Consider the following 15,821-nt stretch of genomic DNA (forward strand, 5'->3'; position numbering starts at 1 on the left):
CAGTGAGCACTCAGGGCTGATTTCCTTCAGAATGGATCGGTTTGATCTTCTTGCAGTCCATAGGACTCTCAAGAGTCTCCTCCAGCACCAGAATTCAAAAGCATCAATTCTTCGGCGATCAGCCTTCTTTATGGTCCAGCTCTCACTTCCATACATCACTACTGGGAAAACCATAGCTTTAACTATACAGACCTTTGTTGGCAAGGTGATGGCTCTGCTTATTATTATCATTATGCCACCTTCTCTCAGGTGGCCTCATATTGATGCACTGGCCAGATCTGAACCCTCAACTTCATCAAGGTATCTGCATTGCTTGTCCAGGTTCCATGCCTGATTGGAAGCTGAAATGCTCAGGAGGGTGTTATATTTAAGCAGAAATAACTACCAGTCCTGAGGCGTTTACAGTAAAAAAATTAGGCTCTGTGTAAGAACATGAGCTAATTTACTGCTGTTAAAAGTGCTCGCAGGGGCAAGAAACTGCTCCCAACCATAGATGGAATAGTGTCGGCCAGCAGGCATCCCAGAAGGCTGGGAAGTATGCATGTGAGCAGATAATGTCTGTCCTACTTCCATGCACCCAACCATCCGCCATAATAAGATTTGTTCTTTAGCTCCACGTAGGTCACACTCCTGCCTCGTATTCTAATGGGATAAAGAAATCAAAGCTGACTGTGCAATTGGGAGCAGATACAGTTGCTAATATCTCCCATCAAGTTTTATAAGATGAAGTAAATGAGCTTTGGATGCGGGTGGCGCTGTGGGTTAAACCACAGAGCCTAGGACTTGCCGATCAGAAAGTCGGCGGTTCGAATCCCCGCAGCGGGGTGAGCTCCCGTTGCTCGGTCCCTGCTCCTGCCAACCTAGCAGTTCGAAAGCACGTCAAAGTGCAAGTAGATAAATAGGTACCGCTCCGGCGGGAAGGTAAACGGTGCTTCTGTGCACTGCTGGCCACATGAACTAGAAGCTGTACAGTTCCCTTGGCCAATAAAGCGAGATGAGCACCGCAACCCCAGAGTCGGCCACGACTGGACCTAATGGTCAGAGGTCCCTTTACCTTTTTAAATGAGCTTTAGGCAGCAAGGGGAGAGGAGGCAAAATGGACTCTCACCTCCCAAAATCAGAAGGCCACTAAAGTGCGTGAGTTGCTATCAATGGGGAAATAAATAAGAGTGCTCTACAGGAAGACAAAATGGCGGCGCTGGTGGCAAGCAGAACTTTGTGAGTCAGGCGGAAGCACAAAACACACAGTGCAAAGGGAAGGTACATTTTGTCCCTTCGGTGTACAATCCCTCTCTGTCATGTTGTGCATTAGGATTCTATAGTACTTAGACTGCTGAGCAGCCTGTGATCTCGGGAGAGGAACTGGGGACTTGTGACGGCCCCAGGGGTGTGGAATTTGCGTCGCTGAATGGTGCTAACAATTTTAAAATGTGTTAATGTGATCCTGGTTTCCACAAAAAACGAAGAAAAACAGGGCTGATGATTAGTCCTTAATACGATTGTTCTTTCCCTCCCTCCTTTTTTGAAAAAAGGTAAAGGAGTGAAATAGCTGAGGTGCTGTGATTAATAATTAACTGCACTGTGGTACGTTGTCAGATTTTCCATATGTTTTCATACCAATTTTGATGTAGGCAGTGTGTCCTAAATATATAATTATTTAACAGCTTGGAATGGCGCTGAAGGAGCCCCCGTTGCACAAAACATGCATTTGCAAATAATAGCTTTGTTTCTTGCCCTATTTTTACTTTAATTAGTTGAATATTTACCTGGGGCACTGAAATGGGCTACTTTTTTTGAAAAGGTTAATTAATTCTAATTTTTTAATTAGCCACGTTATTATGTACTTACTCAGACTGAGTCCATGACATTATTATATAGGTTTAATTTAAAATGTTAAAATCTCAGAGCCATTCAATCAATAACTTGCACTAGGGGAGCTGGCTTTTCCTTTTTTTATTATTTTATTTTGCACTCAGTTTTGAACTCCTGGAAATGGTACAGTAAGAATGGTTAGCAGTGGAAACCCGGATGCAGACGCAAAACCTGATGCAGCGATGGAGAATCTGTGGCCCTCCAGAGTTTCTATTACCCCGGCCATCACTGATGCTGCCTGAGGCTGATAGAAAGTCCCATAGCACCTGAAGGACCACAGTTTCCTCATCTCTGCCTTAGGAGAAACATCCAAATGATAAGAGTTGTTCAGCAGTGCACTCTCTTTCGCTGGGAGCAATTCAGCAGGAACTGGGCAGCCACCCGTGAGGGATGCTGTATTTTCATCATCCGTTGGAGATCCTGCATTGACAAGAGGGTTTGACGAGATGCCCTTTAAGGCCTCTTTTGATTGTAACGTTCTCTGATTTAAAAACAAACATAGTGCAATTTCAACAGCCTATCAGATCTACTGATCGGAAGGCTAATTCCCTATGCAGCTCTCAGTTTGGTTTATTTGGGCTAGTTTTTAGTCTACAACACCATACTGTGCTAATTCCTTATAAAGAGTTGCTGATAACTGTGAGCAGCTTTGAAAGGAGGTTGGGCTGCCATTTTGCAACATCACCCTTGAGAATTAAGCTAACCTTTTGAAATAAGTTCTGAGCCAAGTTTAGAAGATGCCGAGCAAATGCAATGTAGAAGTCACAGAGGTAGCTTGCAATACACATTCTGATGTGGCATTGGGCTGTGCCATATGTTTATAAAAGGAGAAATTATTTGAAGAGGGTAGGTCACGGGTCTTGGTGCATGGCTGTTTTTTATGCACTGTAAGTACTGTGTAAACCACGGGTGTCAAACACAAGGCCCGCGGGCCGAATCCGGCCCGCCAGACCTCGTCATGTGGCCCGTGTAGCCGCCGCCGGCCTTCACCTTTTATTCTGGCGCTTTTTTTTTTGACACAAGAAAGCCGCCTCTTCAGCACATGCGCAGCAGCCTACAAGCCAGAGAACGTCTGCCCTCTAGCGGCGCCGGCCATTCTACACAGGAAACCTCCACTTTACATGCATTCAGGAAACCTCCACTTGTTTTTATATTGAGCGCATGCCATCCTGTGATGTGACAGATCCAACGGCTGCCTGAACAACCGGCCCTTTGAGGGTGACCAAACTGCTGATGTGGCCCCCCGATGAATTTGAGTTTGACACCCCTGGTGTAAACATTGGCTATTCATGGAGTCTGCAATACCCAGCCAAATAGCTATGCACTCTGCAAGTCGTGAGTTTCCTAAGTGGCAGAATAGCTGATGTTTACACATGCAAACATCAATATGGCGATTTAACACGGATTTGCACACCGGAGTGCTGCTTCTGTATTACTGTGGGAATGTGATATTTGTAGGAGATCTCATACAACATATTACATATAGTATTACTTATTATACGGCCATTTTCAGAAAATGCTTTTGGGACACAGAATAATGGAAAACAGAAGAAGAAAAAAGCGCCTGATTGTTTTGTTTTTTTAAAAGCTAGGATAAAATTGCCTGTGTCTCTGGGGGAATTCACCAAACATATTGTGTCATCAGCAGGGTGAAGACATAGTGGCAGCTGTGCAAAGGGAACAGATCAACATGCGCTGCTTTTTCATATTATTATGCAACACTTTGGACAGGAAGTTGATCGGTTGTGCAAAATGAATGCTCTGGCAGACTGCTAGGCCTGTGAACGAGTGATTTCCAGAGAACACAGGCTTACAGTCACTATGTTGGTCCATCTCCCCTTGAAACAGTTTCTGAACCTTGTGAAAAAGATGAAACAGCTGAAAAAGAACTCTGAAGATTAATATGCATAATTTTTCTTTTCCTTTCTTTAGTTTTTGTTATTGTTGTTGGATTGAACTATGTATAATAATGTAAAACCCCGTATCTGTTTTGAACATTTTGCAATGCTAGTCCCCCATTCTGGTTTTTTTTAAACCAAACAAACAACATGCTTTGATTGAAAGCCACCACGATAAGTAAGATCTCCTTGCCCTGAAGACGGCTTCAGAATAGAATATGTTAGACATTTTCTTCCAACTAAGTTTTCTAGTTCTGAGCATTGTTTTGCAGCAAATTTAACTCTTTTTCTATTAGGTTTGTTTTTGAGTGGGGAACACGCAGACTGACCCACAAACGTACATAGTTCAAAATGCTGAGCTGAAGTGGAAAAACTTGTTCGACAGATACTGTATTGTTATAAGGCAAACTGTTAAAATTATCTTTGTTCCAATTTTCTGCAGCAAGTTAGTAACTCAGATAAATAGGGACAATAAATATACACACTGAAATTCAGCAGTTTGGTAATCAGGCTGGTAATTAGATCAACTCACAAAATATTCAACTTAATAAAGATCCCAGAAGGCAAAAAAAAAATATAATTGACAGAAATATGGAGAAAGAAAAGGCAAAATATTGCTTGGATTTGCAATCAAACAACCTTAGGGAATCATCCCCAATAATCAGTACAAGGATTCTAGAAAAGAGTAGTTCCTCTCTGAATTTTAGCGTCACAGACATGGCAAGTCACTTTGTGCATGATCATAGCATCCCATACTTCAGACATCCTTTCTTTGTGACTCAGAGTTTCCTGTTGCTTCCAGCTGCTTGCCAAGGTCTCAGAAATAAACAGCGCAACAGGGCTTTGTGCAGGGTTAGGGGATGACTGGATTCTATCCCATGCAACAAAACCAATTCGGGATTAATTTCAGTTAAACAGTACAGTGCCGGATTTACATATAAGCTAAACAAGCTATAGCTTAAGACCCCACTCTCTTGGGGGCCCCCAAAAAAATTAAAGGGGGAAAAAAGTGGAAGTACAGTTCCAAAATACAGTGGTACCTCAAGTTACATACCCTTCAGGTTACATACGCTTCAGGTTACAGACTCCGGTAACCCAGAAATAGTGCTTCAGGTTAAGAACTTCGCATCAGGATGAGAACAGAAATCATGCTCCAGCGGCACAGCGGCAGCGGGAGGCCCCATTAGCTAAAGTGGTGCTTCAGGTTAAGAACAGTTTCAGGTTAAGTACGGACCTCCAGAACGAATTAAGTACTTAACCTGAGGTACCACTGTATAAGATAAAAAAATAAAACCTACATACAGCAACAGTGTTTTGTGTTGTATAAGCTCCTATGATGTAAGTAATGGGCCCCGCCTGCTAGCCTGCTCCCAAAAATATCACTGGTAATTATTTCACTATTAATATACTTCTTAATTGTATTTCAGTTCAACAATCACTTTGATAAAATACATACTTTGTTATGTGCAAATGGCTTTGGATACCTATTAGGTCCATAACTTACCATATAACATATATTCAACACAAAAAACAGCAACAATTTGTTGTTGACAAAGGACAGCTGGACATGTAAAGGGCCCCATGACCTTCAGTAGCTTAGGGCCTCATCAAACCTAAATCCGGCCCTGAAACAGTATAAGGGGTTCTCCATATATCATGTTTATTGTGAACAAATGAGGAGATGTGCTAATGATGCTGTTGGCACACTAAGACATGATCCTGCTTTCAATACTGTTATGTGCACCCCAATATTTTTAGAGGGACAGCTGCTTCCTTTCCAGTCAGTGCCAATCCTGTAGCTTCTTGCTGAAACCTTGTAACTTTATACCATAAATGTTCTGGGTCGTTGTTGGTTTCAGTTCTGCTTTTATTGCACTGTAGTCTCTACAGAAGGCAATAATGCAATAACTCTTGGGATGTATCAAAGAGCCACTAATAAAGCAGAATAATAATAAAGGGGATCCATAATGCCTGCTTCTTGGGAGAAGGGCAATGACAAACCTAGACAGCATCTTAAAAAGCAGAGACATCACCTCGCCAACAAAGGTCCGTATAGTTAAAGCTATGGTTTTCCCAGTAGTGATGTATGGAAGTGAGAGCTGGACCATAAAGAGGGCTGATCGTCGAAGAATTGATGCTTTTGAATTATGGTGCTGGAGGAGACTCTTGAGAGTCCCATGGACTGCAAGAAGATCAAACCGATCCATTCTGAAGGAAATCAGCCCTGAGTGCTCACTGGAAGGACAGATCCTGAACCTGAGGCTCCAATACTTTGGCTACCTCATGAGAAGAGAAGACTCCCTGGAAAAGACCCTGATGTTGGGAAAGATGGAGGGCACAAGGAGAAGGGGACGACAGAGGACAAGATGGTTGGACAGTGTTCTCAAAGCTACCAGCATGAGTTTGACCAAACTGCGGGAGGCAGTGGAAGACAGAAGTGTCTGGCGTGCTCTGGTCCATGGGGTCACGAAGAGTTGGACACGACTAAACAACAACAACAACAATAACATGGGCAGTCCAGTAGAAATCCATCACGAATGCACTATCTTTTGCAACAGTGGCATGTTGCACGATTGGGATCATAATGACATAAAATTCCCCAAACAGGCTTGTTTTGGTTCGCGGCTGCATGCCTCTCAGTTGTACAAAAATGAAAAACTTTGTTTCTTCTTGGTTGCATACTGTTTGGAATATGGCTCCATGTCATGAACTGGCAGGACAATGGGGAGGAAGGAAAGGACTGCAGTGAAGGGTGTAGTGACTGGGACATACCAGGGCAAGTTGGGGACGGGGAAGGAGAAGTTGGAGTAGGAAGTGCTCATAGGGTGATGGAGGATGGTGAGGGGCTGGGGGTCAGTGCACAGGAACCAGAGCAGCAGGACCCATCACCAGAGCCAGAGGGGCATAGGGAGCAGTGGTGCTCCAGGAGGCTGAGGCAGGCAAGGGCTCACAGCCCAGCTCCCTAGATGGCCAGGTGTGGCTCGCTAGCTCTGGGAGGAGGGGTGTGTTTCCTCCCTTGGAGCAGGTGAGGGTCACCTGACTCATCAGGCCCAGGTGCTGCAATCAGCCTGCAAAGTCCAACAGGGAAGCCAAGCTGAGGGCTGTGTCTCCTCAACTGCCCATGTTGATGGGCCTCAGCTTGGATTTTCCAGCTTCTCTGTGGGACTGTGGTTCGGTTTGGGCTTTGGAAACATGGACTGGACTGACTGAACTGACATACTGGACTGACATACTGACTATTCACCAGGTAGGTCAGGGGTTCAGGACACTGTACTAGAAAAAGTAACACCGCGTGCGAGAGCCTTATGTGGTACAGCAAAAGCAGTTTAATTTCAAGCAACATGGTGAGACTTTATTTCATACACCGCTTTGGAACAATTACAACAATCTTTGTTGGACATTTGGAATATATGGTTCTGTTTTAAAACAAACAAACAAACAAATAACATTTGGGAACAATATTATTTATTTGGCGTTTGCTGGTGCCCTTGAAAAATATGAAAGGTGTACAATATGCTTATGACCTCCTCTTGTTTTGTTACATTATGTTTTGTATTTTACAAGTTTTTTCTTTTTCTTTTCTAAAATCTGAAAATCAACAAAGGTTATTTGTTATTGTTAAATGGTTGGTTTTTGCTTAAAATATTGTTAAGTTTTGAGTTGCCATGGCAAAAATGTGCCATACATTTAATATATAATAATAATATTTGAAAAATCAATTTCTTTTTTTCAGGACATGTTACAGGATATAACCCCCCCCCCACAAAATACTAGTCTGAAGGGTCCCCAAGATGTTACCCCATGTAAGTATCTTTCCAAAAGGTCTGTGCCTTACTAAGTAGGAATAAGAGTTTAAGTGCAGAGAGCACTTTTATCTTTATACAATCATGAACACCTGTTCTGTGACAATTGTATTCACATGATTGCAACCATTGAGATAAGACACTTGCTTAATCAAGTTACTTAAGCTGTACTAGAGGAGATATGATTTAAAATTATGAATAATGATTTAGATGAATCAATGAAGGAAGATTAAGTCTATATGATTAATTGGGGAAATGGTCAGCTAAACGTCTCAACAGGAATTGAACATGCACAGTCGATGGAAACAGGAATGGATGGAAAAGTATTAGAAATTAGGAAAAGGTATTTTACTGTGAGCAGCAAAGGAGGGAGGGGAAAGAAGAAATTGTTGAGGCGGGGCGGAAAGTCAATTTTTAAATTGGCGTTCAGTTCAAATTAATTTGTTGTTAATTTGTTTAAAATTTGAAAAACTAATAAAAAATTAATTGGCTTTTTAAAAAAAGAGGTAAGATGTTTGCTGAGGAACCTATGCGAAGGTGAAGGGACGCCTGACCATTAGGTCCAGTCGTGGCCGACTCTGGGGTTGCGGTGCTCATCTCGCTTTATTGGCCAAGGGAGCCGGCGTACAGCTTCCGGGTCATGTGGCCAGCATAACTAAGCCGCTTCTGGCGAACCAGAGCAGTACACGGAAACGCTGTTTACCTTCCCGCTGGAGCGGTACCTATTTATCTACTTGCACTTTGATGTGCTTTCGAACTGCTAGGTTGGCAGGAGCAGGGACTGAGCAATGGGAGCTCACCCCGTCACAGGGATTTGAACCGCCGACCTTCTGATCAGCAAGCCCTAGGCTCTGTGGTTTAACCCACAGCGCCACCCGCGTCCTTGAGGAACCTATAATTTGACACAAAACACCTAATTCTGTGTGGAATTTTGTTTGTGTGAAATTTCAAAAGAGAAAGCATTCAGGTTGTAGGTTCAGGGAAAGGATTCAGGCCAGGGCTGGGGAGAAGAGAAGAATATACTGAGAAGAGAACAATGCCTGGTTTATGGTGCAAGTCAGTTCAAAAGGAAGTCTTGTTGAGTTCAGTGGGGCTTACTCTCAGGGAAGTGGTATAGTATCGCAGCCTAAATTTGTTCTGGGATCTGTCACTCGACTATTGGATGGGGATACATATTTTTCTGTTGGACATGTGTGAGTTTTTGCTGATGAACAGCATTTTTGCTCATGAAAATGCAAAGACTGATACGCATGTGACAAATAATGGTTTTGAAATGGGTCCTGGAATTTCTGCCCCCCTGTGTGAATATTCATGTCTGTGTTGGTTTCCAGCAGTTATGCTTGATGGCTTAATAGCCAAGATTAAGAGCATACATTTTGACCTGAGCTGCATGCATCCCTCATTAGAAGAGCCCTGTTTGCCCCCAAACCTTCCTCCACCCATTTTAAATGTGTAATAATAATAATAATAATAATAATAATAATTTATTACTTATACCCTAAGTAATTTATTACTTATACCCTGCCCATCTGGCTGGGTTTCCCTAGCCACTCTGGGTAGCTCCCAACAGAATACTGAAAGTGCGATAAAACATCAAACATAAAAAACATTCTGAAACAGGGCTGTCTTCAGATGTCTTCTAAAAATAGTTTTTATAGATAGATAGATAGTTTTTATCTCCTTGACATCTCAAGGGAGGGCATCCCACCGGATGGGTGCCACTACCGAGAAGGCCCTCTGCCTTATTCCCTGTAACCTCGCTTCTCGCAGTGAGGGAACTGCCAGAAGGCCCTTGGTACTAGACCTCAGTTTCTGGGCTAAACAATGGGGGTGGAGATGCTCTTTCAGGTATACTGGGCTGAGGCCGTTTAGGTCTTTAAAGTTCAGCACCAACACTTTCAGTTGTGCTCGGAAACGTACTGGGAGCCAAGGTAGGTCTTTCAGGACTGCTGTTATGTGGTCTCGGCGGCCGCTTCCAGTCACCAGTCTAGATGCCGCATTGTGCATCCGATTCACCTTATTACAGGATGGTTTTTCCAAACTTTTATTGAGCTCTCTGAGTGACGGGTTCAACATGGTCCTGGCTTTCTGTTTGCAGGAGGATCCTGCAATAATTACCCATCGGTGAGCAGAAGGCCTCTCCATTGTTTTCATGAACAAATGACCCCATACTTATAAAAGAAACAGTGCAACCCAAGGCGGCTGTTTTGCTCAGGTTGCAGTTACCAAAAGGCCTTTCGCATTTCAGCTGTCACTCTCTCTCACGCACAAGAAAGATCCATTTACTGCTGTGCCTTTCTTGGAGTCGGTGACACTAAATAGGTGGGCAAAGGAGGATCGTTCTTGGTTTTTTAGGAATTTGAAAGCTATTGCACCCATTTGCTTGCTTTTGCTGTCTGGAAGTCTCTGAGAACAGCATGGCATTTATAACCCCTACCAGTAGACCTTGTCATGGAAGCTACTGACGTGCCGGCTTTTTGGATTTGTCCTGCAGAGAGAGAACGATTCCTCGCTGCGCCTCCATTGCACAATGTTTCCTTCTCCCCTTAGCCACAGCCGTCGGCTAGAAAGGTCCAGCATGTTGGGATCGGCAGCCCACAGCAGCTCTGATTCCTTCCCCAACACTGCCCTAAACCTTCCCCTCAACTTGAATTCTACTTTGACCAAAGATGAGCGCATCGATCTCATCAAGGAGCAGGCTTTCAAGTCCTTTAAGCTGAAGGCTGAAAAGTGGAATCGCTTCGTCTCGACAGAGGAGAACCAAAGACTTTTATTGGATTTCTTGGATGAAGGTCAACATCCTTCGCTGGTCCTTTTCACCGGCCCTGGGGGCAATCTGTATGCAGGTGATGGGCAGGTAGGAGCAAAATACATAAAGTGTTGTTCAGAACACTTTCAGTTTAGAAGTGGAAAGACCTGTGGGTTTGGGGAGCTACGGATGGGTAAGTCACTTTAGGAGTCATTTATTAAAGGACGTGGTGGTGCTGCTGTTTCCAGATGTGCGAAGCTCAGAGAGGAGGATGGGAATAATTCATACCACTTTGTGGTATGTGGTGGTTATGAGGAGGCAGCTCTCAAGAATAAAGTGAGCTTTTTGCTGAAATGTTGGCCAGGATATAGAGGAGAAATATTATGAAGATTCCTTTCCAAACCTTTATTTGTGTGTGTGTGATTCTGATGCCCTAACTGAACTACAAAAAGGTGAATGGCATGGTGCCAAATACTGAAAAAATGAATTTGGGCCCTATAAAATCATGCTGGAATCCTAACTCCGTTTACTGAGGAGTAAGTCCCATTGAATTACTTCTGAGTAGACATGGTTAGGATTGTTCTGCTATTTTATAACATTTTTCATATCTCAGCAGGAAGGTAAATAGTTTCCTTCACTATGCTGCTATACACAAAGGTTGTGTATCTAACAACAACAACAACAACAACAACAACAACAACAACAACACCCCCCGACCATCTTACTTGGTTACCCCAGCCACTCTGGGCAGCTTCCCACAAATAGTAAGACAGCAAACATTAAAAACTTCCCTTTACAGGGCTGCCTTCAGATATCTTCTGAAAGTTGTATAGTTAGTTATCTCCTTGACATCTGATGGGAGGGTGTTCCACAGGGTGGGCGCCACTACCGAGAAGGCCCTCTGCCTATGCACATGTCTGAGCGAGCAAACACATTCCTGTTCCATTGATCTGAAAGACTATGGTGGTCATATAAGTCCTATAGGAGTTGGGTGTCAAGAAAATACACTGACATAAAAAAGCTGATGTGACTGATATATACAGCAGCTTTTGACAAATGTATGTATTAATCCACCAACTAAATACAGCAAAACTGGGGACTGTCCATCTGTGTATTCCTACTTTCTTATACCAAATTGTTGTGCATGAACAATGCATATACATTATTTCTGTTGTTTGTTGATGGGTTATTAAATCAAGTTAGTGTTTGTGTTAATCCTGCTACAGTAAGATCCCCATAATTCATCTGATACTCTGCACAACTTTGCACAACTGAGAAATCATCATCATCATCATCATCATCATCATCATCATCATCTGGGTTTTCCCAGCTTTGGATAGATTGCTCCACTTTCTCATGATTATGACAAGGGCAGACTTAACAGTGTAAAATACAGCTTTCTTAAATGTGTATAGAACGTTTTAAATAGTTTTAAGGGCTGGTGTTTCTTGTTTTATTTGTCCCCCAGACACCGATTTCTTGGAAAACAAAGCTTCTCTATGTTTTGCGGAAAAGGACAGTAACCAAAGTATCCCAGTTTGGCTACAAGCAGGAGATAGAATTGGGAGAGGTCTCATCTCGACTTCTTGACCAAGTTCCCATTCTCATCAGCCAGGTAATCTAAAAGATGTGACTGCATGCCACTGATTATATTCAAAAATTTCAACATGACTTTTGTTTCCCTGTGTTTCTATATTCCACATACCTGCATTAAATTGGGTAGCAGGCTTGGAAGGTGAGTGGCTAACTATTGGGTCCACTGGAACTTACAATATCTACTTAATGCTCCTTAAATTCTTTCGAGGTGTCTTTGGTGAAATAAGAGGAGCTCATTATAAAGAATGCTGAGAGGGCCATCTCATCTTTCCAGCTACCTTGCCAAAATTAGCTATACCTGCAAATATAGGTCATCAGCTAGCAAATATTTTGCTGAATAGTTAAAATGAGATTTGTTTGATTAAGTGGCTCAGCAAATTTAATGCTTATTTGCAAAAAGAAAGAAAGCTGAAGGGGGAAATGGTTTGCAGTTATCTTTCTCTTACGGAAAAACAAAAACCGCAGCAGCACATTATTTGGTAGGACTTCGCATCAATGAAAACATCTTTCTCAGGTTTCAGGTTTCTGACCACACCCAGTGCCAGATTTATAAGCTAAACAAGCTATAGCTTAGGGCCCCACTCTCTTGGGCCCCCCAAAAAAATAAAAGGGGGAAAAACTCCCAGGATGTACATCTCCAAAATAAAATATAAAAAACAAATAAAATAAAGCCTATATACAGCAACAGTGTTTTGTGTTGTGTAGGCTCCTATGATGTAAGTCAGGGGTCAGCAACCTTTTTCAGCCGTGGGCCGGTCCACCGTCCCTCAGACCATGTAGTGGACCGGACGATATTTTTTTTTTGGGGGGGGGGGGAATTGAACGAATCCCTATGCCCCACAAATAACCCAGAGATGCATTTTAAATAAAAGCACACATTCTACTCATGTAAAAACACGCTGATTCCCGGACCGTCCACGGGCCGGATTGAGAAAGCGATTGGGCTGCATCCGATCCCTGGGCTTTAGGTTGCCTACCCCGGATGTAAGTAATGGAGGCCTGCTAGCCTACATATTTTGTTATGTGCAAATGGCTTTGGATACCTACTAGGTCCATAAATTACCATATAGCATATATTCAATGCAAAAAAAAAACAGTGACAATTTGTTGTTGACAAAGGACAGCTGGACATATAAAGGGCCCCATTACCTTCCGTAGCTTAGGGCCTCATCAAACCAAAATCTGGCCCTGACGACACCTCAGACATATTTACTTCTATACTTGATGACAGGTTCTGTTGGTCATTCTTTCCAACCCGGAAAATTTCTGCGGCTGGCCCAGAGTAGTGCTGGAGGATGCAAGGAAGCATGTTGAGATGCTCAAAAACACAGTGTACGTTCTGCAAGGGCACGTGGCAAGGAGGACATACCTACCCCTCCCCACACTGACAGAAAATTTTGATGACGTGGCAATGTAAGTATTCGCGTTGGGTTCACATTTAGGAAGCGTATGTATCCTTAACATACTTTCAAAGTGTATCCCTCAAAGAATTCTGGGTGCTGTAGTTGTGTTAAGGGTCGCTGGGCATTGTAACTCTGTGAGGGATAAACTATAAGTGCCCAGAATTCTTTGAGGGAAAGAATGTGCTTTAAAAGGTATAGTGTGTCCACTGCCATGTTGTTGTTGTTGTTTAGTCGTGACTGACTCTTTGTGACCCCATGGACCAGAACACGCCAGGCACTCTTGTCTTCCACTGCCTCCCGCAGTTTGGTCAAACTCATGTACACTGCCATAGTCTTCATATATTGAAAGCATTTGTTGAGGGGGTTGTGGAGTCATGGTGGCTAGCTCCGCAACCATATCAGTACTACACATTTTAGTCATCTCTCCCCAACAGCTGGACCTTGAGCAGCTGTGTGAAGTGATCTATAGAGGTACCTATGTACCTATGTTTCCCTAGTGAGGGAGAATCTTTACATGGTTGCTACCTGCGAGAATGGTCAGCATCTGGGTTGTTGCTGGGATACAACAACAACAACAACTTATTATTTATACCCCAACCGCTCTGGGTGGCTCCCAACATATCATCATCATCATCAATAAAGTGATAAAACATTAAACATTAAAAAACTTTCCTAAACAGGGCTGCCTTCAGATGTCTTCTAAAAGCCAGATGGTTGTTTATTTCCTTGACACCTGATGGGAGGGCGTGCCACAGGGCAGGTGCCAATACTGAGAAGGCCCTCTGCCTGGTTCCCTGTAACCTCACTTCTTTTTTTTTTTTATAAGATGTTTATTAGGATTTTACAAAAAGCAAAAATTAACAGAATAAAAAGAAGACAAGAAAAAAAGAAAAAAATACAAAAAATACATAAAAAAAGAAAATACAAAATACAAAGAAGAAATAAGTAGAAAAAGTTAAAAACAAATCCATTTTTTTTCATATCTTTAAGCTCATTTGCTTGTTTCCTTGACCTCCTCACACCTCCCTTTTTTGTATTCCCGTTCACATAGTCAGTTCAGCAAATCCTTACCCTCTTTCATTTATCTTAACTCTATATCTTAACATATTATAACCCTGTAACCTCACTTCTCACAGTGAGGGAACCGCCAGAAGGCCCTCAGAGCTGGACCTCAGTGTCTGGGCTGAACGAGGGGGGTGGAGACGCTCCTTCAGGTATACTGGGCTGAGGTATAGCCCCACAATCTCCCCACACATGCTTTCAATGCATTGTTGTTGCTTTCATGTGAACCCTGTACTATTTCTGTACGTAGCTATCAACTCTGTCTTGCAGCCAAGGACAGATTACTTACTCATATTATTCCAGCTTCTATTGATGGGCTGTTATTGGGTTTTATTAGTCCAATTTGTGTCCTTCAGCAGTGAGCCATTAAAAAAAGGAGCCTCAGAATGGCACAACATTGGTCCCAATTCAGTTTGTACTTAGGCACGACCGGTTGGGCCAAATGTAAATGAACAACTGCATTCAAATGCATGCATGCCTTTATGCTCAAGCCTTTGAAATTATTGCAGCGTGGGTGGATGACAGTTGCATTCCAATGCTACACCCAGCCCTAGGCTTTGGCTTGCTTTGAGCAATTCAAACTATAATAGCACACTTTCAAGATGCAATAAGTGAGAAGTGCAGTTTATAGAGCAATCCTATACATGTCTTGCTTGCTGGCTATACATGCCCACTCATAAGTCCTATTAAGTTCAATTGGTTAGTGGATATAAGATTGAGGCTCGCTCTATCTAATTTATTATTTGCTATTGTGTGCATTTACCCTGTTAATGGTTAATACAAAGTCTCACTTTCATGCCCATGTAACCAGAGGAATGAAATCTGAACTGTCACCAAGTATAAATAATAGAAGATAAAATTAAACGGCTACACGTTTCCAAGATCAGTGTTGAATTTCTATTTCTTCTTTCCCTTTCTTTTTTTTTTAAACCATAGGACACATTACACAGAAACAGCTTTGCTGTATACAGTTGAAACCATGGTAGTTCAGTGGACCCATCTCATATCTGATGTACTAAGATTGGATTCAGCTCAGCTGATTTTACAGGGAGAAAACCCCGGGCCTTCTGCAGAAATTCAATTTTGGCAGCAGCAAAAGGAAAATCTGCTGGGAATTTATGAGCAGGTAAGACAGATGTAGCAGGAGATGTTAAAACACTGAAACCAATCGGTAACTTCAGGCATGTGCATGGTATGGTAAATAGGAAGCTGCCGTTGACCAAGTCAGACTGCTCAGGTGTTGTCTCCTCTCAGTGACATAGTGTAGGTTGCCAGTGCCCGGGGCCACATGCCCGGGGCCGGTGCAAGAGAGGGAAATGGATCCAGTACTTATGCGCATTCAGCTGCCTAACAGCGCCCAGATCACCAAGGACATCACAGCCGCAGAGATAGGAAAAGAAGAGTCTGCAGCTGTTTTTGGACTACAACTCCCATCATC

This window comes from Podarcis raffonei, chromosome 1, assembly GCF_027172205.1.
Source record: "Podarcis raffonei isolate rPodRaf1 chromosome 1, rPodRaf1.pri, whole genome shotgun sequence".
Taxonomy (NCBI): Eukaryota; Metazoa; Chordata; class Lepidosauria; order Squamata; family Lacertidae; genus Podarcis; species Podarcis raffonei.